The following is a 19,435-nucleotide window of genomic DNA, read 5'->3' as shown; positions in this document are numbered from 1 at the left end:
TCTATTTATAGGAAAAAGTGAGCCTCTAACCAAGCCAACTGATTCTAAAATTTTCCAGCTCAGTTTGGTCAATTTTTTACCATTTTTGGGTTAGTTTTGATCATTTTTTGATTCTAACTGAAATAGGAGAGAGGAGAGATGAAAATATCTCATTTTTGGGAGTTAAAAAGTATTCCAAGCATGTGAAATAGGCGCCCTCTTTATGAGGGATACTCCCCCATGCAGAGGTGTCAAAAATCATTCATTTCACCCAAAATATCTCCAATTTTTAACTATTTTCCTGGTCCTTTTTCAACTCTTCATCTTATGTGAGCATTTACTCATTTTTGAGAGATTTTCTTTTATTTTTCAATTTATCTCCTCCTTACATTTGGATGAATCCTATTGGCCCATCAAAACCTTAATTACCCCGGGTTAATACCTCTTGAACAGATTATACTTAATTTCTAATGCACCTTCTGAAAATCTTTTTGAGTTTCTGTTTCAGGAGAACTTATTTTAATAAGATGAGGTTTCTTTCTATCCAATAATATTTAATATCTGAATATTATCTCTCTAGAATATTTTCTCTCTCTAGGCCAAAACTGGTAAAAACAAGATCTTTTTATATTTCTGAAGAGGGGTTTGATTACAGGGGAAGATGCTGGACATCTTAAGGGCCTGGGGAGGTATCTTGCAGGGAGAGAGAGAGAGGAGGCTTGAGATGGCGATGGCTTGTGTGAATGACTGATTGTGTTCCCTTGCCTTTTTTGTTGGAGACTTTGTTGCTCGATTTTCGCTCCCCACGTCCTCTGCCACTTTGAATGCCTCACGTGCTTCTTTTGGCCATTGCATCTTCTTGGGGTTGTGTGCTTCTCCTCGGCTCTTGCTTTGATGCGATCCGTTCCTTCCATGATTCATTACTCTCTCACCACACATGCCGACGGCCATAATAAATACCGCCACGTGGTCATCACGTGCAATCTGATCTTCCTCAGAGGTTCCCTTTTTTGGGGCTTCCTCTTTTTCCATGCCCTCCTTTTCTGGCATTCCCGGCTTCACAGTTTCCTTCCAGGTTCCCTTGGCTTCTCCTCTCGGGTCCTACCCTTGCTCTTCACCGCCGCCGGGCTGGGTGTTGTGTCCAGCTCCAGAGGTTTTGCTTACCTCTTCCTACTCTTGAATGTGCACCTTGCTTACATAGAGCCTAAGTCAGAATCCATTGACCGGTTTAGAGTAGAGTGTTCCTTCTGGTCCTGCCAATTTGAATGTTGCAAAAGGCCTAGCTAATCCACAATCTGGTATGGTCCCAGCAGCCATCTGATTTTTAGCTTCCTGGGGTGTGGTCCCAACTTACAGTTATAGAGCAACACCCATTCCCCTTTTCAAAAGATCTTGTGCTTTGAGTGCCTATCTACCCAGGCTTTTCTTCTCTTTTGCACAACTTTGACAGTCACATGGCTTTGCACCCGGACTTCCTCTAGTTGTTTGCAAAAGCTGTTCTATCCGGGCTACCCGGGATTCTTCCCCATTGGCAATTTCTCTTCCATTGCCATTCTCATGCTTTGTGTGCCAGAGGAACTCCATTGGCACTATGGCCTCCAGCCCATATGTCATTTTAAATGGTGTGAATCCGGTTGTTACCTTGAAAGATGTTCTAAATGCCCACAACGCTGAGTCCAGCTTCCGGTCCTAGTCCTTCTTGTTTTGTCTACTATTTTTCTCAGCATTCAAACCAGTATTTGATTGGATGATTCAGCTTGGCCATTGCATTGTGGATAGTAGGTGGTGGATTTTTTGTGTATTATCATGTGTTTACTTGTCAATTCCCCCCACTACTTCGTTCAGAAAGTGTGCTCCTTGGTCAACTAACTAGTTTGACTGGGCATCCAAACTTGGTCATCACATTCTTGTACAGAAACTTGGCCACAGCCCTTGCTGAGTTGTCTCTTAGTGCCACTGCTTCTGGCCATTTCATACAGTAGTCTGTTTTGCCACCACCATCTCCATGACCATTCTTTGAAATGTGGCTAGAGTATTCCTCAGCCCAAACATCATTACATTTGAAGCAAACACCCCCCATTCTGTAATGAATGCTATTTTTTCTTTGTCTTCCGGTGCCATATTCACTTGATTGTACCCACTAAATCCATCCAGGAATGAATACATCTCTCTTCTTGTCACATCATCTAGCAAGGAATCTGTGAATGGTAGTGGAAATGGGTTTGGCACCATTACGGCATTGCAGGAGTCCACACATACTCTGATTTTCAAGTTTTTCTTGGGCACAATGACTATTAGTGACACCCATGTGGCTTTCTCCATCGGGTAAATGAATCCTACCTTCAATAATTTATCAATTTCCTCTTTCACCTACTTTGCATAGTTGGGGTTCATTCTATACCTCTGTTGTTTGACTGGGATTGCATCTTCTTTCAGGTTTATTTTATGCTGGTAGAATTTTGGGTCTATTCCCTCCATGTCTCTGTATGACCATGCAAATACATCTTTGTATTCTTCTAGGAGTTCCGGCAGTTGTTTCCTAAATTCCTCATCTAGCTCCATGCTTATCCGGACTTTTTTTGTTTCCTCAAGGGATCCTAGGTTGACTTCTTCTAACTGATCCTCTTTGACTCTTACTAATGCTAGTTCTTTCTTCTACCTTTCTTACTCCAACCATTCCTTTAATTGCTGCATTTCCTGTGCCTCCAGTTCTTCTTTCTCTTCAGAACTTCCTTTCCCAAACATCGGACGAGAGCATTTACTCGGGTCGCTAACAAATTGTTGGGGTCTTTCTGAGCCTCCTTTTGACCGTTGGTCTGGAACTCTAGCTGTGATTTCATTAGTTCTTTGCCCTTGTTCTTGGATCTTCTTGTTTTTTTGGGAGAATATCTTTCCAAGATTTCTCCCACATTAACAGAGAATAGGGGTACCAAGTCTGGATTCAGCCTTAGGATTAGCTCCTCCTCCTCATCTTCCACTCCTTCTAGCATGTGGTATGCCTCTACACACACTGGTTTCACAACACAGCAGCCATGGGGACCTTGTCACCTGAGAATGATATATACATTTTCTTTTTGCCTTTCCGAATTGACACCCAGTCTTTTCCCCAGTCTTGTTTTACCTTCCCGTGTCTCAGCCATGGTCTTCCCAACAGTATTCTGTAAGATCCACATATGGTTTCCATGGTTAGTACTACCAATGTGATGGGGAACTCGCAGCCTTTCACTGTCATTTTCACATTTTTGATGATTCCTTTAGGTATTACTGTATGATTATCTTCCATTCTTATGTTAAAGGGTATTGGTTCCCATGTGAGTCCCAACTCCCTGGGGCTGTGTCCTCAGAGATCACATTCACACCAGACCCTCCATCCAGTACTACTCTGATGATTACTGTACCATTAATCTGGATGTTGACTTGGGCCACCTTGTCATCTCGTTCTTCTGGCTCTTCATCTGCCCTTTGTTCTGGATCTGCTTTGTGGCAGCCTGCTAGTGGCGGCCTATTCGGTGATTTCCAGTTCCTTGACCATCCTATCAATTGCGGATGTCAGAACTTTTTGTTTGAATTTGGGGCATAAATCCAAGATTGATTTCAGAGTGACTTGCTGTCCCATCATTGTTGCATAGAGACTGTACTCAGTGTCTTCCCATTTCATGGGTTGAGCCACTAGACCTTCCGGTGCTGGGTGGTCTTGCTCTTCTACCCTCACTTGAGCTCCTCTTCTAGTTTCTTCCTCCCCCTGGACTTCTTCCAGTAACTCAACTCCTTTCCTCCTGCTCCAATTTTGTTCCTTCCAGTTGAGGGGGTCTTTCTGAGCTTTGCTCGTTTCTACCTCTTATTCTTGAGATAGCTCAAAGTTGACATCCTTTTGTGACCGGGTAGCTGCCACCAGGACAAGTCTGTCTTGTTCTCGGACTCCTATTATCTGGACATCGGCTGTAGGTAGTGCCTTGGCTTCTTCCACTTAGCGCTCCTGGCTGTGTCTCTTCATCATGTCATAGTTGTTTTGGTAGTGTCCGGTCCGGCCATATCATGTTACTTGTTCTCTTAGCATGTCTCCTCTGTCCAGCCTTCTAGGACCTTGATTAAAACCCCCCCTTTCCTCTGAACGGCGGTCTTCCTGATGGTCTTTCCTCTTGCATAGCCATCTATTGTGCACAGTCGGAGCTCTATTCTTCATGTTGTATCTGCAATTCTAGGTGCTGTGGTTCCACATGTTGCAAATGCTACAAGTGTGCGAGACTCCACATTCTTCCTTGAGGTGTCCCTGCCTGCACTGTGAACAGTATACATTTTTTTGGTAACCCGATATTTTCCCTTTTTTCGTTGTTTCCATCAGCTCCTGTACTTTCTTCAAGAGCTCAGTCTCTTTTTCTTTGCCTTTTACTTTTGCTTTCTTTTTCTGGTTCTTCTTTTTCTTCTTTGCTTTCCCTTCTTCAAGCTCCTCCTCGTCTTCCTCCGAAACTGGTTTCCTCTGAGATTTCGGATGAGGTGGTGCTCTTCCTCTATTTCTTCTTTTTCCTTTTATTCTTGTCCTAAGCATGCCTTTCTGCTCTCTTGGCTTCTTCTAATAATTCATCAAAGTCATACTCGTTCTCCACTTTCGGGGACACTACAGATGCATAAATGTCCGGGTTGAGTCCTTGGATGAACCAATCCACAGTCAATTTGATGGTCTGCTCACTTCTTCCACGCGTTGTCTTAAGCACAAGATTTTAGAGGCAAAAGCATCCACATGCATATCCTCCTACTACATTTCTTTTATTAAATCACACAATTGACTAGATGTTTTCATTTTTTTGAATCTCATCAAGAATGCCTCAACTACTCCCTCACAGGTGTTGAAATGGTTCTCTGGATATCGAGATAGCCATTCCGTCGCCTTAGATGAGAAGGTGTTGAGGTAAGCATCCCTCTTCAGTTCAGCCAGCTCAGTTAGCATCTCTGGGTCTAGCCACCCTCCAATATTGTTCAAACCTCCGGACGTGCATGTCCGGGTTATCATTCTTTTTGCCATGAAATACTGGGAAGTTTTTGGCAAGTGCCGCCATACTTGTCTCCCAAGGTCTCCCTTGGTGCCTTCTGGGTGAATCACCTTGGTTTATAGGAACTCCGAGCTCTTCCCACCCGGGCTGCTCCTCATGATTATTCCCTTCATCTTGTTCTTGATTCTCTCTTACTTCTTCGTCATGGTTTTCCTGGCCCTTTAGAGCCCCACGCCCCCCAAGCTCTCCTGGGGGTTCTGTTTCCGGCTATTGTGTTGGTTCGTTGGACCAGAGCTCGTCTTGTTGGATTGGAGCTCGTCCTCTTACGGATCATTTCCTTGGTGAAGATGTTGTGTGCTTTTGATTCCTTCACAGTCGACATCCCATTGTCCCACCCCGTGTTGATCGCCAAAAGTGTCAGGCTCTCTGCCTGACACACGGCAAGACAGGGACTTGCCCAACAGTCACTTCTACTCCTGCTCTCACTGGCACATCACTCTCTCTCTCTCTCTCTCTCTCTCTTTCTATCTCTCACAGTGAAGTGCCCGGGACTCTCACAACAATGAGATGTCCCTGGATTTCACTTGCACACATGCACAGTTAACGCGTGCAGAAGTAATGATAACACAATGAACTTCGTTGATTAATAAGAAAGGCAAGCCTGAGGATAAGGCATCCACAAGATAGCATTACACAATACAATTATGAGTACCATGCCACTATTAGGCAGCTCAGCTCCTAAAAACACTATCCAGTTATTACAAAACACTACCCATGCACTCAATCCTTTAAAGCTAGCCAAGAACTCCCTGCCAGCCTCATGGTGGTGCCCATGGGCATTTCGATGCCTTCACTATCTACATAGTACAACCCTGGACCCGCCGTGGACCCGTTTCATCCCAGCCAAGCAGCCTTGCCATGTTTCAACCGGCTCCTTTTATCAGCGCTCCCATGACTTCCCGTTGCTTGGTTGCAACAACTATCAAGAACAAGAAGTGGCCGCAAGCCCCATAATAATTGGCGGTCCCCACTCTCCAACCTAGCTGGCGCTCCTAGGGTCCACACAATTGTCCATTGAACAAGAAGTCTCCTGGTGGTGGTGGAGGTGGCAGTTAGTAGGAAGCAACCACAGGAACACTTTGTATAGTCAACTCCGGTTCCATGTAATCCACTTATTGATAGCATTGACATTTTGTGAGAATTACCATTTGAACATGGGGGTGTTTGGTCCACATAACTTGATTTGTATGTTGGGTGAAGTTATGGGAACCCCTGTGCATGTTTTGTTTGATGATGGTAATACTCATAACTTTATTGATGCTTCTCTTATCACAAGAGATTGCATATCCCGGTGGTGAGACGAGTGACCATCATTACGTGGTCAAGCTAGCTCAAGTCATGATGCAGTGTTGGCAAAGGAGAGTTCCTTGCATTTTCTTGAGGATTAAAGATTATGAGGAGGAATTATTTTTTTTAGTTTTATGCCTTGACAATGTTGATGTATTACGTGGGCAAAGAGTGGTTTTCCACAAAAGACCCAATGTAAATATTGACTATAGACATCATGTAATTACTTTTGATCATCAATGAGAAGAAGTTTTCCTTATTTGGTGATCTATCTAGTCCAATGTCTAAAATTTCTTCTTATGTGGATGATTCAAATGTATTTTATGATGATAGTCATGTATGTTCAGCTTTGGGAACATGTGAAATGTGATGTTCTATACTGTGTTCTTAAGAATGCAGTGTAAGTGATTGTGTTTTTGCATCTTCACTTAAGAATAAATTTGAAGCATTTCTAGATGTTGAGAATTCCTTCGTTGTTTGCTAGTTGTTTTCCACAATAGGGATTTAATGTTTCATGGGCATCAAGTGCCAAAGCTATGAGTTTAGCTTTGGGGAAGGGAGAAATGAGTGATTCACTTCTTCCGAAGAGTTTGGTTTTGTTGGAGACCAACATGCTGGTGTTTGAGTTCTTACGCCATGGATTTAGCTAGCTCAAAAGGTGTTGACCTAAGGAGTGTGGATACTCCTAAAGGATGACTATTTCATGAGATTTTGTCTGAGCTTTTAGATGTGTTTCCAAAGAAACTGCCATCTGAAGAGGGGTGTAGACCATAGGATTGAGCTTGTACCTCTGGGACATATCCACTATTTAGGCAACCTTACATGTTGAGTCAGTCTAAGGAGAATGAAGTTGCTAGACAGCTTTAATAGTACCTCTGAATAGGGCATGTAAGACCTAGTAAGTCACTATGGGGGAGCACCTATTCTTCTTGTCGATAAGAAGGATAAGACTAAGCATATGTTTGTGGATTACAAGGGTCTTAACAAGTTTACTATTAAGAATAAATATCATTTACCTAGAATGGATTACCTTATTGATCATCTCTATGGATTGCAATAATTCACTAAGATAGATCTGAGGACAGTAGGATATTTGAGGATGATGTCTTTAAGACTTTTTCGGATGAGATATGGACATTATGAGTTCTTAGTTTTTCCATTTGGACTAATGTGAATGCACTAGCAACTTTCTAGATATTTTTCATCCATATCTGGGAAAGTTTATCATAGTCTTTTTAGATGACCTCCTCATGTATAGTAGAACCCTTGAGGAACATGCGATGCATTTGAGGGTTGTGTCACATATCCCCACATGAAAGAAGTCTTGTTTGCCAAAGAAAGCAAATGTGATTTCTTCAATTGACTTATTTTGGACACGTTATCACCAGTAATGGAGTCCATATTGATTATGAGAAAATCAAGAAATTATGGCTCTACTTTTGTTGTCTATGTGGATAACTCATCTCTTAAATACTTTTGCAATTCCTCTGAGTTGAGGGGGAGAAAAGCTCATCAGTCTGAGCTTATGCAAGAGTTTGATTTTGAGATCTGTTATATCGGAAAGGATCTAGCAACAATAAAGTGGCAGATGCTTTAAGCAGAATTGGACATGTGAATCATCTTTCATTACAGAGATTCAATCTAACCTTTTTAACTCTCTTAAGGGCCTATATTCAAGAGATCAATTCTTTGATGGAATTTGGAATATAGTGCAGGCTGGGACGACCCCTATATCTGTTAGTTTGAGAGAGTATTCTATTTGTAATGGTTTGCTCTTCTAAAAGGGAAAGGTCTCTGTACCTGACACGTGGATGGTGCGAGGTCTCACATCTTTTGTTTGGGTATCATGACACGCCCTCTACTAGGCATCCAGGGGTACTAAGGACTCAGCATTCGGTTAAAAGGGATTTCTTTTGGCCAAAGTTGAAAGTTGATGTTAAACAATATGTTCAAAACTATCACAATGCCAAGTTAATAAAGTTGAGTGCTTGAGACTAAGTGCTTGAGACATGGTGGCTTGTTGCTTCCATTGGAAATACCTAAAAAGAAATGGCAAAGTATTTCTATAGACTTTGTGGTTGGATTACCATGGACTGTGAGGGGGAATAATGGCAAAGTATTTCACTAAGCTGGCGAGATTTACTCCTATACGAGAGATAGTATCTCAGTTGTATAGCTTGCTTATCTTTTTGTTGAGAAGCTGTTTAGCCTTTATGGTTTGCTAGTTGATATTGTCATCGATTGAGATCCTAAGTTCACTAGAAATTTTTGGCGTGAGGTGTACAAGAAATTGGACACGACGCTGAGTATGATTTTGGCTGACCATCCTCAGTTAGATGGGTAGATTGAGAGTATAAATCAGACCATGGAGGATATGCTTCGAGTGTATGTCTCTTTGAGACAATCTAATTGGGAAGAGTATCTTCTGCTAGTAGAGCTTTCTTACAATAGTGCTAAGCATTTTGCTACTAGGATGCCCTTTTATGCTCATGTATGGCTTTTAGCCAAGAGCCCCATGGATGATTGGCTTACAACAAGTTCAAGTTGGTGCTGTCGGGGTTGATTTCTTGAAACAATAGCAAGAGATGCTAGAGTTTGCTTATAATAGTGCTATGCATTCTGCTACTACTAGGATGAGCCCTTTTATGCTCATGTATGGCTTTCAGCCCCCAAGAGCCCCTTAGATGATTGGCTTAGAGCGAGGCCAAGTTGGTGCTGCCAATTGATTTCTTGAAACAATAGCAAGAGATGTTGGAGTTTGCAAGAGAATGTATAAAGTGTGCACATGTTGTCTCTGAGATTTGCAGGACCTTATTTGATTTTGAAAAAGATTAATGAGGTTGCTTATAGGTTGTGTCTTCTTTAGGGAATATGTGTGCATCATGTCTTTCATGTTAGTAGACTGAAAGAGGTGTTGGGTGCAGGAGATAACTTGGTTTCTGACCATGAACTCTCGAGACTTGAGAATTTATCTATCTTTGTTCCTCATGAGCCAGTGGCTATTGTGGATCATAGGGATTGCATCCTTAGGAATAGGACTATTCTTGAGTGGTTGATGGAAGGATTATGCTAATGAATACAACACTTGGGATAATGTTCCTTCACTCAGACACCAATATCCAGATTTTGTCTCCCAGTCTTCCTCTCAAAGGGGAAGAATGTTATGTCCCATGTCTAGGACATGATGATGGCTAGTGTTTAGTGATCGACCGGATAGTTCATACTCAATGTGAATTGGTCATTGTACTATATAGTTGGGATTGTGGCTCATTTGTGAGAGAGCCTCTTTGGACAATTCTACCTTGGGGGATAGGGGAATCCCAAGGGTCCTAGTAGACACACCAAGATGGCTGTGAGGGTCGGGGGTGCATGGTATGGGACACGCATGCCTTGGAGGGTGGTAACAAGAATGTGAAGGAGAGGGAGAGAGTCTCGATTCTTGAAAGCAACAACACACACACACACAATAGACTAGACAAGCACACAAGAGAGAGAGAGAGATATGGATGGCTGAATTTTCTTCTATCTTCTTCTTCACTCTTCAACAATGCATAATACCTAAAAAGATAAGAGTACACTATATGTGATAGTACTTAAACCTACAAAGGTCGGTCCATAGTGTGAACCCGACTATAATGAGCTATTGTTTGACCCAAAATGAGGCCAATAACCAGATGTTAGCTCTTGCAACCATTGATATGCAACCATTGATATTCCTAGCCATAGAGTTGATAGCGCTCACTAAAAACCTTGCACACCTCACTACAATTTGAGTGTAGAAGAAGGCCCCTCATTTGAACCTCCACTTATCAAGGCTTGGTTAGACTTTTGATCTAGCAAAACATGCAAAGAAGGAGAGCTGTGCTCAGCCCAACAACTAGCCATAACCTCTTTCCATGGAACACCTGGGTGTCCGCGGGCCAACCCTCTTTGGGGCTGGCTGCACTGGTTGCACAACAAAAATCCATGTCTGCATCGATGGTTAACAAAAAGTCCAAAGCTTGGGGTCTTTCACACAAACTATTTACAAACTCAATATTAGATAATTTGGAAAAATTCCAATTCCCACATGGCCATGTTTTGACTTAATAAGGCAAATTTTTATTGAAAATCAATAGAAAGTGAGAAAATAGTTCACATTTGTAAGGTAGAAAGTATCAACGAATGAAAAGTCTTCAAAAAAAATGATGCCATAGATTTTTCCACAAGACCATATTTCTCAAAAAACACAAAAAATTTGAGTTGACTAAAGCTATGAACCTGCAAGTATTATGGTTCCCACTTTAAAAAAACTGTCTTGGGATCTGGAACAATTTGAACATGACTACAATAGTATTTAGGTGTGGCCTTATAGACACGGCCTTATAGCCATGTCTTGTGTGATTAAACATCATTGAATCGTAGGTTTCTCTCAAAGTGATTATATATTAGGGACTTGTGTGATTAAACATCATTGAATCATAGGTTTCTCTCAAAGTGACTATATATTAGGGACTTGTGTGATTAAACATCATTGAATCATAGGTTTCTCTCAAAGTGACTATATATTAGGGATTTGTCCGAAAAAAGTACTTATTTTTAGGTTTCAATAAGTGTGGTCGTATGGCCATATTTTTTGTGAGATTGAACATCATCTAACTCTTTAATGATTATCAATTTTTTTGCTATACATTAGATAGTTCAAAGTTTGAAAAAATTTTATGAAATCACAACATTGAATGAGTGAACATCATCTCATAAACATTAGTGGTGTTGATGAAAACCAGTTATAACACTACAAAATCTTAAGCGTACAGCAAAAAGAAATTTTGCGGGCTTTAGAGCTAGGTTAATCTAATTAAAAAGTATTTTTTTTAAAGGATCAATAGGTGTGGTATTTTGGCCATGTCTTGGGTGTGGCCTTATGGCCTCATGAAGAACAAATAATCTTCCAAAATCAATATGGTGTTTATAATCACCATAATATAAATCTCTATAGTTGAAGGATTCAAATGATTCTTTTTACATGAATAATTATAACCAAAATGGAATTCCTAGTTTAATGTTAGATAAGCTACTCTAGAAAACTCACCAAGGGAGTCCCCTCATAATAGAGTGCACTCCAATGACAGTGCACTGGAATGACATATACATTGCAGTAGACGAGTCCCCTTAAAATAGAGTGCACTCTAATGACAACACACAGGAGTCCCCTTAGAGTAGGGTGTACTTTGATAACACAAACAACACTCTAATAATAATAATAAAAATGCTTATGTTTAAGTTTCAAATCAGTGTGGCCTTATGTCCACATATCTTCTATGATTGAACATCATCTAATTCTCAAGAGGTTATCAAATTTTTTGCTATACATTAGATAGTTCAAAGTTTGAAAAATAATTATGAAATCACAACATTGAATGAGTGACCATCATCTCATAAACATTAGTGGTGTTGATAAACACCAGTTATAAACATATGACTCTGTATCCATATGTCCTTTGTAGCTCAAGGTATGTAGTCTTTTAAGGATATGTCCTTTGTAGCTCAAGGTATGCAGTCTTTTAAGGATCCGTCCTTTGTAGTTCAAGGTATGTAGTCTTTTCAGGATAGAGAAATGGCCCTAGAGCCATATCTAGGTTAGGAATGGCTCTAAATAAATAACCCTAGGGACACATCTAGCCCTAGAGCTATATCTAGCTTAGGAATAGCTCTAAAGAAATAACCCTAGGGACATATCTCATCTAGAGCTCAAGGTATGAGATATGACCATATAGCCATATCTTCCCATCTAATAAGTAGGCCTTAAAAGCCACAACATATGGGGCTTAGCTCATGGTTCTAGAGGTGCATGGCCATGGTGCATGGCCATCGTAGTGGAAAAATGATTCTTAGACTACTAGGGCCATATCTCCTTACCTTGAGCTATCTACCTCAAGAAATGGCTCTATAACCATATCTCCTCTAGAGCTCAAGTTATGGAGTATTTTAAGGATATGGCTTTGAAGAAATGGATCTACAACCATATCTCCTCAAGTGATTGTTGGTAGCCCATGGCTCTAGAGATATGTGTGAAGAAATGAGCATAGGGCCATATCTCCTCTAAAGGAAACTAGCTCAAGGTATAGAGAAATTGCCCTATGACCATATCTAGCTTACATTGTGTAGACATGACTCTTGGGTCATACCTCTCAGACAAATTACTCTAGTGATATGGCCATATCTTCTCTAGAGGTAGATTTCTCAAGGTATGGAGATATGACCCTAGAGTAATATCTTTTAAGTATCTTCTAGAGCTCAAGGTATGGAGACGACATGGCCATAGAGCCATGTCTTCCCATCTAATGGGTAGGCCTTAAAAGCCACAACATGAGGCTTAAAGTAAAGCTCATGGATCTAGAGTTGCATGGCCATGACAGTGGAGAAATGGATCTTAGAAATTCTTGCCATATCGTGCTAGCATTATGTAGGCATGGCTCTCAAGAAATGGCTACATGACCATATCTCCTTACATTGAGCTATCTACCTCAAAAAATGGCCCTCTATCCATATCTCCTTTAGAGCTCAAGGTATGGAGTCTTTTAAGAATATGGCTGTGTGAGAAATGGCTCTAGAACCATATCTCCTAAAGACTTGATAGCCAATGGCTCTAGAGGTGGTGGGTAAGAGAAAATGAGCCTAGGACCTTATCTCCTCTAGAGGTAGGTAGCTCAAGGCAAAGAGAAATGTTCATATATATATATTTAGCTTATATTTTGTAGGCATGGCTCTAGGGACATTAGGAAATAGCTCTAGGGACATATCTCATTACCTTAAGCTATCTACCTCAAGAAATGGCTCTATAACCATTTCTCCTGAAGAGATTGGCACTAGCAACAAAAAGAAATGTCATAGGCTTTAGAGCTAAGTTAACCTAATTAAAATGTAATCGTTTTTTAGAATCAATAGGTGTGACCTTAAGGCCTCATCAAGAACAAATAATCTTCCAAAATCAATATAGTGTTCACAACCACCATATTATAAATCTATCTACCTCAAGAAATGGCTCTACAACCATATCTCTTGAAGAGATTGGCACTAGCAACAAAAAGAAATGTCATGGGATTTAGAGCTAACTTACCCTAATTAAAATGTATTTGTTTTTTAGAATCAATAGTGTGGCCTTAAGGCCTCATCAAGAACAAATAATCTTCCAAAATAAATATGGTGTTCACAAACACCATATTATAAATCTATGCAGCTTAAGGATGCGAATGAATCTTTTTATATGAAAAATTATAAGCTAAATGGAACTACTAGTTTAATGTTATATTAGCTACTCAAGACAACTCAGAGGAGAGTCCCCTCACAATAGAGTGTACTCCAATGACATATACATCACACACTAGATTCGCTACTCAAGACAACTCAGAGGGGAGTCCCCTCACAATAGAGTGCACTCCAGTGACATATACATCACACTAGAGGAGGAGTCTCCTTAAAATAGAGTGCACTCCAATGACATAGACAACACATAGGAGTCCCCTTAGAGTAGGGTGCACTCTTATAACACAAACAACACACAAGGGAGGTAACAAATTATACAAAAAACATGATGACAGTAGATTGTAAACTTGTATTGACTAGAAACAATTACAAGCAAAATGAACCCGATAGAGCTTAGTGTTAGATGAGATACCATAAACAACCCACAAGGGAGTCCCCTTAGAATAGAGTGCACTCCAATGACACATACATCACACTAGAGGAATCCCTTAAAATAGAGTGCACCTTGATGATAGATACAACACACTAGAGGAATCCCTTAAAATAGAGTGCACCCTGATGATAGATACAACACACAAGACACCACTTAGAGTACACCACTTAGAGTAGGGTGCACTCTAATAACAAAAACAACAAACAAGGGCCCCTTAAAGTAGGGTGTACTCTGATAACAAAATAAACAAGAAACATGATGAACAATAAATTAAAAACTTGTATTAGATGATTCCAAATCCGAGAATATCAAATACATAGGAAAATGTTTGGAATGTCTACTTTAAATATATGGCCATACTTCAAACGAGGTTTAAATATAGACATTGAGAAACTGTTGTGGATATGGAGCAATGCTTACTCCAAAGAGAGTTATGGTTCCAAAGCTCCCCAAGTCTAGCTCTCCAAGTTTGTATGGAAGAAAAACACATTTATGGTTCCAAAGCTCCCCAAGTCTAGCTCTCCAAGTTTGTATGGAAGAAAAACACATTTATGGTTCCAAAGCTCCCTAACTTTAGCTCTCCAAGTCTGTATGGAAGAAAACATATTTAGTTAAATATGCAATATAAGAGAGATATATCCACTTAACTAGTAATATCAATTTTTGGTATGTGTACCTTAATGTTATTTGATGAGACCATACCTTTTTTGCAATTGCATTAAAAAGGCCTTAGCATTGTCTGCCTTAATTGTACATGCTTTATATCCTAATTTTTTGGCTAGCTGAATAACATTGGGTGGATCACTCGTTAGAAGTTGTACTTGCAAATTAGAACCACCATTGTTACTTGTCATATGGCTTACATCTTCGGATGCTCCCTCATCACCACTATGAGACTTCTCTAATTGCCTTGCAATAGGAAGTCTACCTGTGTTAAACCTCTTTTTGACCATTTAATAACTTTTTTGGCAGTTGCATTACAAAGGCCTTAGCATTGTTTGCCTTGATTGTATGTGCTTTATATCTTAATTTTTTGGCCAGCTGAATAACATTAGGTGGATCACTCATTAGAACTTGTACTTGCAAATGAGAACCACCATTATTACTTATCATATGGCTTTCATCTTTGGATGCTCCCTCATCACACCACTAGGAGACTTCTCTAATTTCCTTGCAAACAATAGGAAGTCTACCTATGTTAAACCTCTTTTTTGACCATTTCACATTCTCCTCTGTCCATTTGGTAATAACTTCTTGATGCATTTGAAATAATTCATAGCCCTCTAAAACTGGAGATAAGCCATATCGATTATTAGCTTCATCAAGGAACTGCAAGAGTAAGGAAGCAACTCTCCTAAGAGAATGTTATCATCCTTGTCTTTAGTATTAAATGAGGATGGAAAGACGTAGTTTTACAAGGGACTAATGCAACCCTTATATGGGGAATCATCAATAAGAATTGTCCTCTTAGTATCACAATTGAATATTGAATATATTTTTGCTAAGAGTTTGAACATTGCCTTGACACCTGGATTTCCTGGCCTAATCAATTTCTTCTTTTCATAAGTGTAGCATCCACTCTAGCTCCAAACGACAAAGAAAGCTAGTTTTTTGTTTGCATGATTCTATAACAATCTCACCATCTTAATAACATTATGTTTCATTGTAGTTGACCAGATACCTACATTGAACCTCTCTAACAAGGTTTGCAAAAATTCCATGCACCCGAGTCGAAGAACCACCAGATACCTACATTGAACCTCTCTAACATTATGTTCCATTGCAGTTGACCAGATACCTACATTGAACCTCTCTAACAAGGTTTGCAAAAACTCCATGCACCTAGGTTGAAGAACCATATATTGAGTTTGACTACACTAATAAGGAAGCATGTGTCAATGACTTAAACATGCAATGCTTCTACAACAATCCATTTAAGTCCAATATCACAATCAACATTGGTTTTTTGGGAGGACTTTATTTTGTACTACAGTCATGGTTGCTTGCAATTGACTCCTCTTATAGTAATTAATTTTCTACATTTTCCATGGTGGTAGAGAAGAGTGTTGCTGATGTCTCCATCTCCTATCTTCAGCACAATTAATTTCTGTTGAGTTAGTAGACAATAGAAGAAAAATTCTATCAATTTCACTTTTTTGAAACACCTTCATGGATATTAAGATTTTTCTTGCATACATGGACATATGAGACTCAAATTATGCTTAAAAGTTATAAGGAGTTTCTTGCATGGCTATAAACATGCAGCCATGGCTACAACTACCCAATGGATACTTTAAGAAATTGGCTTTAGAGTCACAACCTTAGAACAGCACGAAGTTATGGCTCTAGTAGGAACATAGCATCAAATGAGGCATTAAAAAGTTTTAAATTTCGGGTATAATAGAACGACAACATGGAAAAGAGGTGTAGATTATGCATCTAGATGCATGAGGTCATGGTCTTAGAGCCATGACTGCATTATGGCTCCTCCATGTGCACATCTTTAGATGAGCCAATTGAAAGCTTTATTTTTAGAGCTATAGATTTCATTAGAGTGTATATGGCTATATGGCCTAAAGGCATGACTCTCACAAGTGTAGATATGGCTCTAGGACCATATATGAAGAGGATCCATCTGCCCTTTCCCATCTGACCTTTCACTCTTAAAGCGGATATGGAACTTGTGCCAAATCTTTAAAGGAGCCATGGAAAGTCTTGGCTCTAAATCCATGTCTTTCATTGTATAAGATATGGCTACAAAGCCATATTCTATTATTCTCAATCAGACTGTGGCTTGAGAGCCACAACATAGGAAAAAAGGTCTAGCTCATGCATCTCCTCATGGCTATAGAGCCATAACTCCCTTTGAGGTAGTCACTTCTCCCCCATGGGCACATCTTCAACTGAGCCAATTAAAATATTTGGATCTATGGCTATAACCTCTATTGGAGTCAAGATGGCTATAGGGCCTACAACCATGGCTCTTACAAGAGTAGATATGGCTATAGGGCCATATGTGCAAAGAATCCATTGGAAAGTTTTGGTGCTAGATACCTACATCTCCAAGAGTGGATATGAAACCTAGGCCATATATTTGAAGGAGTGGATATGAAACCTAGGCCATATAGTTGAAGGAGCCACAATACATTTTGGGCTATATAGCTATGTCTCTCATTAACTCAATATTAGATAATTTGTGAAAATCCCAATTCCCACATGGTTGTGTTTTGACTTGATAAGGCCATTTTTAATTAAAAATCAATAGAAAGTGGTAAAATAGTTCACATTTACAAGGATGATTGTATAGAAATTATCAACAAATTATTCTATAGATTTCTTCCATAAGATCATATTTCTTAAAAAACACAGCCTGTATTAAATGCTTTGATCTACTTTTAGTTCAAATCAAGTGGTTGGGGCCTATGGACCCAAGTAAATTCAATGTGTCATCTAATCAATGTGCTAGATGTGGACTCCCAGAAGATGATATACACATTTTCCTACAGTGCCAGCACATCTCTCAATCTTTCAAAGAACTTCAAAACACAGTATCTAAATGGGGCAAAGCTTTAACCTGGAAACAGATTTTACTGGGAGAAGCCTTAGGATGTTCAGATACGCTATGGAACGTCATTAGAAGCGAATATCTATGGCATGCATGGATGCTTAGAATAGCAGCAACGTTCAACAATCCAGAAATCAAAGGTCCTCCGCTTTCAGTTAGCCTAAGCACATCATGCAGCAGATACTGGTCTAAAAGATTGCCTTCTCCAATCAGCTCTGAGAAAAAGCTAGAAATCAAATACAACAAGAAAGCCTCAGACTTTACCAAGTACAAACTGGACTCAATCAGAGAAAAAATCAGGCTAGTCATGACCAAAGACAGATCACTAATTGACGTAATCTACAGTCTGTAAAGACGATCTTCATGCAGTTATCATGTATCAGTATCTTCATTGCGAACCCCCACTACAGGTTACAATAGACGCCTGAATCAGGACACTTTCAAAGTACATTATAAATGCCAACCAGATCCCTGCAAGAAGACAGAGACAATGAGGGATAAGCCTCGGAAAGTGACCTGCAGGACAGACATGCCAGTGCCAGACCATGCCCCAATAGGAAAACCCCGTCTTCCATGAGCCTCCTCCCAGGCAGAATCGCATCACGAGAGGTACCGGCCCTCAAAATCACCTTCGACTTCAAGCCTCTCCATAATCGAGATCGAAACACCATAACATGAAGGTGCAGCTACCCGCGAAGTCTTCTCTACCTTCTGCAAGAACGGTGGGAAAGCATCAGAACAGAGAAGCTGAGTTCAAGGCCAATCAATACCTTAGCGGGGAGGAGACTGCACCGTCACCATCTGAGTGGAAGTGCATACAAAAGAAGGCTCATCAAATCTAGATGGCGATGACGAGTAGGACAAGGGCACTTCTGCTGGTAAGGGGATTCAGCAGCAATTCTTCCAGCAAAGAAGTTAATAACAACCAAAGAGATACAAGCTGCTGCATGACATCAAAACAGATTTACCTGAATGTAAAAGCAGACCTGACTCGAGCCCGCATGGAGGAAACACAAAAGAGAATACCAAACAAGGAAGATGAAGGACTCCAGCCACACGGGGAGAGGCCTCCATCACCCTCTCAGGGTCGCCACCAAAATGGTAGATAGCAAGGATGAGCACCGCACCAACCTCCCGACGTTCCTCTGCGCATCGAAAAGGGCAGAGCGTTCTGCAAGATCGACTGCTCGGAAGAGAAGGAAGCATGCAGAATGAGTAGGAGGCGAACGGGTTTTTACCCCCCTCTGCGCCAAGCCTCCCGCCGTTCCTCTGCGCATCGAAAAGGCCAGAGCTTTCTGCAAGATCGACTGCTCGGAAGAGAAGGATGCATGCAGATTGAGTAGGAGTCGAAAAGATTGGTAGCCAATAGGAGCCTGCCCCGCATGTGCCGACACGTGTACTCACATGCATAGACACGTGTTGGCCATTGCCTCTGGCCACGTGTCCACTGCATGTTGGACACGTGGCCCTTGTATCTCGGATTCCTTTTCTAATCAATTCTGCCCTTTTTTTTGAAAAAAATCAAGTGGTTGGGGGGGCTGGTTTGCTAGCTCGATAGATGCGAAGCTTAACTACTCAACTCACAACCAGCTCAAAAATCAAAATTTTTACCTGCAAAATGATGTTCTTACAACCAAAACTTCCTCCTTTCATTAGTGATAGTGCACTAAACATAGATAGTAATGTAGATAGAGAACATGTAAATGTTCTTGTAAACAAAACTCTCTCCTTTCATTAGTGCACTAAACATAGAGAGTAATGTAGACAGAGAACGTGTAAACAAGAGCATATTAGTATAGAGAGAAGAAAAAAGATAGGCATACAAATGGAGAGAGAAAACTACTCTGTCCTTCTCTTCTTCAGACCTGCCTCCTTTTA

The sequence above is a fragment of the Cibotium barometz genome, chromosome 19 (assembly GCF_041138505.1).
Source record: "Cibotium barometz isolate CiBa-2024 chromosome 19, ASM4113850v1, whole genome shotgun sequence".
In the NCBI taxonomy this organism is placed as follows: domain Eukaryota; kingdom Viridiplantae; phylum Streptophyta; class Polypodiopsida; order Cyatheales; family Cibotiaceae; genus Cibotium; species Cibotium barometz.
The sequence above is the reverse complement of the archived record's forward strand: the minus strand, read 5'-3'. Positions refer to the sequence as shown.